This window comes from Hemitrygon akajei, chromosome 24, assembly GCF_048418815.1.
Source record: "Hemitrygon akajei chromosome 24, sHemAka1.3, whole genome shotgun sequence".
NCBI classification, from domain to species: Eukaryota; Metazoa; Chordata; class Chondrichthyes; order Myliobatiformes; family Dasyatidae; genus Hemitrygon; species Hemitrygon akajei.
Window position 1 is genome coordinate 43,699,402 of NC_133147.1, and position 5,915 is coordinate 43,705,316.

At 46.5% G+C, this 5,915-nt stretch overlaps 1 pseudogene; it reads right to left on the reverse strand.

The window, feature by feature from the left end:
• Positions 1–2,245: 2,245 nt before the first annotated feature.
• Positions 2,246–3,937, reverse strand: LOC140716039 (tubulin beta-4 chain-like; annotated as a pseudogene).
• Positions 3,938–5,915: the final 1,978 nt, after the last annotated feature.

The following is a 5,915-nucleotide window of genomic DNA, read 5'->3' on the forward strand; positions in this document are numbered from 1 at the left end:
CTATTCTATTCGATATAAAGGAGTGAATTTGTTTTTCAGTATCATTACACTACCTTGGCAATATTTCTAAAGTGTAGAAATGCTGCTCTGGTCACTTTCTATATGTGGGATTTAAAATTCAATCAGAATCAGGATAACTCCCAGGCTACACACACACAATGCTGCTGAGAAACCCTATGGAAGAGAGTAACCAGTTGGGCCGAGACCCTTCATCAAGATGTAATAAAAGATGAGAAGAAGGGGAGGAAGAAGTAAAGAGCTAGGAAGTTGATTGGTGAAGTTGATAAAGGGCTGGGGAAGTGGAGATCTGTTGGGGAGAGTAGAAGACGATGGAAAAGTGGAAGGGCAACAAATTGATGTTAGGTGATGGACTGGTGAGGAGATGACGTGAAAGAGGGAAATGAGAATGGGGAGTGGTGAAGGAGAGGGGTTGGGAATTACCAGAAGTTGGAGAAATTGATGTTCATGCCAGGCTGCCCAGGCAGCACACAAGGTGTTGCTCCTCCATCCCGAGTGTGGCGGCATGGCAGCAGGAGCAGAGGCCATGGACTGTTACATCTGACTTTACAAGGGGACCCAAGTTTATCAAGAAGTGTGTGTTTGACTTTCTGAAAGCTTTGGACTTTATAAATAATATTTGAGGTTTTTTGGGGGGTGGATATTAAAATGGGTCTGCTTGCTCCAACCCCAGTTCAGAAGGTGGCAGTGATGCACCTGATGTTGGTCTGACAACTGACATTAAACATTACTAGAAGGTGGTGATCTGCACCGCCTGTCTGCCTGGGCCACCAACATCATTACAAAAACCCACATAGAATTCTGATCGGTGGGGGCTGGATCCACACCACAGAAACAGTTCTTTCAGCCCAACCTGTCAATGCTGACCCAGATCCTGTTGTGGTTTTTCGTGCCTTACAAATGACCAGGAGACGCAGAAGATTCTTCAAGAAGGGTTAAACTTTAATTTGCAAATCAAAGCTGAGACAGTCATTGAGCTAGTCGCTGATTGTCTACCGATTCTCGGACACAGCAGCTTTTTAAAGCAATCTCCTGGTTTAGCTGCATTAACATATCCAAGCGGTCTACAGGTGCATATCACAAGTACATCCGCCACTATTCTAGTCTAGTTCTAGTCTACATCTCTACCTTTTATTAACACATATTGTCTCCTACATTCTTAAGATTTCAAATAACAAGTTCAAACTACATAAATCTACATCAAGGCTGACTACATAGCTTTAGTTACACAGCAGACAAGTTCAAAGCAAAACATCTCTTAGCTACCTTTTATTACCACACCATTGTCGTCTACATTCAATTGGATACATGCAGAGCACATAGCAAACTTCAAAGCTGACTACCTCTTATTAGCATATATTAACACACCATTGTCTCTAGCATTCCACATAGTTTTTAGCATTTCACATAGTTTTGGTTACACAGCAAATAATACAAGTTTTATACTCCATAATATTTTATACTCCAATAATCCCCATCTTGCCCAGATTTGGCCCTTTTCTCTGTAAACCAGGGGCCCGCAACCTTTATTATCCCACGGGCCGCGGAACCCAGGTTGGGACACCTGTCCAAGTGCCTTTTAAATGTTGTTAATGTACCTGCCTCAACCACTTCCTCTGGCAGCTCGTTCCATAGACAGACCACCCTCTGGGTGAGAAAATTACCCCTCGGGTCCCTATTAAATCTCTCTCCCCTCTCACCTTAAACCTGTGCCCTCTGGTTCTAGATCGCCCAGCGCAGGGGAAAATGGATTGTGCTCATTCACCCTATCTGTGCCCTGCGTGTAGCAAGAGGAAGGGGCAGCTTTGTATTGAGGACCTCCAGCACCCTCCCTCCCTTTCATGGGTTTATACACCCCTGTAAGGTCACCCCTATATTTCAAGGAATAAAGTCCCAACCTCTCTCCATAACTCAGTCCCTCGAGTCCCAGCAACATCCTCCTAAATTTCCTCTGCCCTCTCTCCAGCTCAGAAGCATCTTTCTGTTAGTTGTCAGGGGCTTGGGAAATACTGATACTGAAGAATTTACGATCCAGACCCATACTCTCCCCCACGTTACCAGTCCTGAGAGAGGGAGTGATACGCTAATAGATGTATGTACTCTGGACTCAACAGCCAAACCCAGCAAACCCCCCTCGACCCACACACAACAGAAGACCAACTGATCGAAGAACTCCACAGGCCACTGGGGAATGCTACCAAGTCTTAATCTCCTCCTCAGGGTCAGACACTTTTCAGAAAAGTGCACACTCTCAAAACAAATGCTAATCACGGAGAGGGAGGGGTAAATAAGGGGGGAATAGGGATAAAAGGTTTTCGGTGTGGCTTTGCTATTGGGGAACTCCTGCACCCTCCCTCCCCCTGTTTCACCTTTTTTGGGGAGTGTGGGTCATGTCTCTCTATCTCTCTCTCAGCACCCGGATTATGTGAGGGAGGAGTGTGAGGTAAGGGGGTTTTGTATGACGAGTAGTGAGGGGTTCCTGGCATTGGAAATTCAGCACCCATGGGGAAAAATTATTTAGGGGTAAGGCTGAAGGGAGTTCTGGTAGTGGAGACCTCTACATTGCTAACCCCTCTTCCTCATCCTCCTCAAATATACCCATGTCCTCGACACTGGCTTCCTGGTACTGTTGATACTCAGTGATTAGTTTGTTTATGTTGCTTTCAGCCTCCGTGAACTCTACCTTGTCCATCCCCTCGCCCGTGTACCAGTGTACCTTATGTCAGAATATGGAGAACTGCACTGTGATGTGCTTGAAGATCTCCTGGATGGCAGAGGAGTGCCCAATGAAGGTGGCGGACATCTTGAGAGCAAGGGGTGGGATGATGCAGACAGCCATATTGACGTTGTAAGGGGAGCTAGTCGGCGAAGTAGGTGCTGTACTTGTTCTGGACATTGAGCGTCTGATCGTCAACCTCCTTCATGGACATGCGGCCGCGGAAGATGGCCGCCACAGTCAGGTAGCAGCCGTGGTAGGGGTTGCAGGCTGCCATCATGTTCTTGGCATCGAGCATCTGCTGTGTCAGCTCGGCTGCCATCAGGGCATGGTACTGCTGGCTTCCACGACTGGTGAGAGGTGCAAAGCCTGGCATGAAGATGTGGAGGCGGGGGTAGGGGACCATGTTGACCGCCAGCTTGCGCAGGTTGGCGTTGAGCTGGCCGGGGAAGCGGAGGCAGGTGGTGACTGAGACCAGGTGGTTGAGGTCCCTGTAGGTGGGGGTAGGGAGTCTGAGTTGTCAGAGTTGTCAATGCAGAATGTCTCGTCGGTATTTTCTAACAGTTGGTGGACGGACAGCGTAGCATTGTAGGGCTCTACCACCGTGTCTGACACCTTGGGCGAGGATCTTGCTGATGAGGAGGGTACCCATGCCTGAACCCGTACTAATGCCCAACTACTGGGTGAGCTGGAATCCCTGGAGGCAGTCACAACTCCCCGCCTCCTTCTGCAACACATCCATGATGGAGTCCATCAGCTTGGCTCCCTCTGTGTAGAGGCCCTTGGCCCAGTTGTTGCCCGCTCCGCTCTGTCCTGGGGGGGCGGGTGCAGGAGAGAGAGAAGGGTGGGGGGGGAAGAGGGAGGGGTGGGGGAGAACTCTTATACAACTTCATATTCTGCTGACCCTCCAAACCCTTCCATCCCATATCGGCCTCCTGTTTCACCACCCTGAACTCATCACCATCACCACCCCGCCACTCTTGGAGAACAGTGCTACCTGCTATCACGCATACACTTCCCTCCAATTGCCATAAAATTTTACCCTGTCGGATAAGCCACTTCCACTCTGCAAAAAAGTCTCTGGCTGTCCAATCACTAAAAACAAAGATGTCAGGTCGAAAGATCTGCCTGAAGGGCTCTGACCGTACAGAGTCCATTGTGCCCGGCTCCAGATCGACCAGTATGACCCTGGGTACGTACTTGCCACCTACAGGAGGAGATGAGGGTCCTCAGAAAGGAGAGCTGAGGCACAGGGTGGGGGGAGGGAGCGCAGACTAAGTGAGGTGTACCTGTGGCTTTGTTGTAATAAATAGTGATCCGATCCAACTGCAAGTCACTGTCACCTCTGTAGGTCCCAGTGCAGTCGATGCCATTTTCATCACTCATGACTTCCCAGAACTGCAGGGTGGGGGATTTTGGGGCAGTGGTATCAGAGCGGGGGGGGGGGGGGGGGTTAGAGAAGGTGGGTCAGAAAGCGGATGATGCTATCATTAATTGGTCGAATTAATGCTATTAAAATGATAGTTCCACCGAAAGTCTTACATCTATTTCAAGCAGTTTCTTCATTTGTTCCTAAACAGTTTTTTGACAGAATAGACTCTGAAATTTTATTCTAATTTGGAACAGTAAAAATCCTAGATTGAGTAAACCTTTATTGAAGAAATTAATAAAGGACAGTAGTATGGCTTTGCCAAATCTTAGACTGTACTACTGGGCAATTAATATTCAATATTAACCTGTTGGATTCATTATTCAGATATATATGACTATCCTTTATGAGTGGAATTGGAGAAAAACTCGGTGAAGGGGTATTCATTGGCCTCTTTACTGGGAGCTCCTCTTCCTTTTCTGCTCTCTTAAGTTTGGTAGAATAGACCTTAATGCTATTATTAAACATACATTAAGAATTTGGTTTCAGTTTGCAGATTTTTTGAATTAAATAATTTTTTCCTTTCTAGTAAAATAAATCTTAACTATTTTTTTAAACCATCAATTTTAGATCAGGCTTTTTTAATTTGGAAAACCAAAGGAATAATAACTTTTTCATTTATAGATGATTGTTTAATGTCTTTTACTCAGCTACCGGATAAATTTGATTTATCCAATGTTCACTTTTTTAGATATTTACAAATTAGTAGTTTTTTTTACATACTTTGCTTCCAAATTATCCCTCCACTTATCCATCTAATATAATAGATACCCTCTTACAGGTTAAGCCTGTCCAAAGAGGACTAATAGCTACAATTTATAAATGGTTATTGAATTCACGAATCATATCTAACAATAAAATTAAAGCTGCCTGGGAATTGGAATTTCAAGAGTTACTTTCAGATAATCAATGGAGTAAAATTTTTCATCTGGTAAATACTTCATCTATTTGTACCCGTCATTTGGGCCAGACCTGGCCTGGCTAGCGGTGAGAGGGGCCTTCCCAGTCTGATCCCTGCTGTACGCCTGGAAATGTCGTCTCCACACCCCTTTGCCCACGGGAGGACTGCAGAGAGGAGGAGTCGGTGACCCACCTCTTTGCACACTGTGGGTTCGCGGAGAAGGTGTGGAGGAGGATGGAAGGGGCAGTGTCGAGGTTCATCCCCAGCAGCTGCGTAACAGAGGACTCTCTGATCTACGGGCTGTTCCCGGGGATGCACACCGAGACCAGCACCCGGTGCTGCTGGCAGATCATCAACTCGGTCAAAGACGCTCTTTGGTCGGCCCGAAACTTGATGGTCTACCAGCACACGGAGATGTCCGTGGGGGAATGCTGCCGACTGGCTCTTTCTCGGCTGCAGGAGTCCGTGCTGAGGGACGCACTCAAACTCGGTGCAGCCACCGCAAGGGCCCAGTGGGGAAGGACCACAGTCCAGGGTTCTTCTCCCGTGGGAGTTGAGGGGTAGGGGGGGTTCGGGGTATACCCCCTGAATGTAAATATGAAGGAACAGAGTGTCACGTGGGTGGCAAAAATTTTGAATTTTGAAAATGTTAAAACAGTAATGGTAACAACTGTAAAGAATTGAAAGTCATTGAATGGTTGTTGCATATAATTTTATTTTTGAATAAAGTATATTTTGTTTAATAAAAAAAATTGTGCCTGTCATTCCTTGATACAGTTCAGGGTAGTGCATCGGGCACATATGTCAAAGGATAAATTAGCCCGTATTTTTCCCAACATTAATTCCATTTG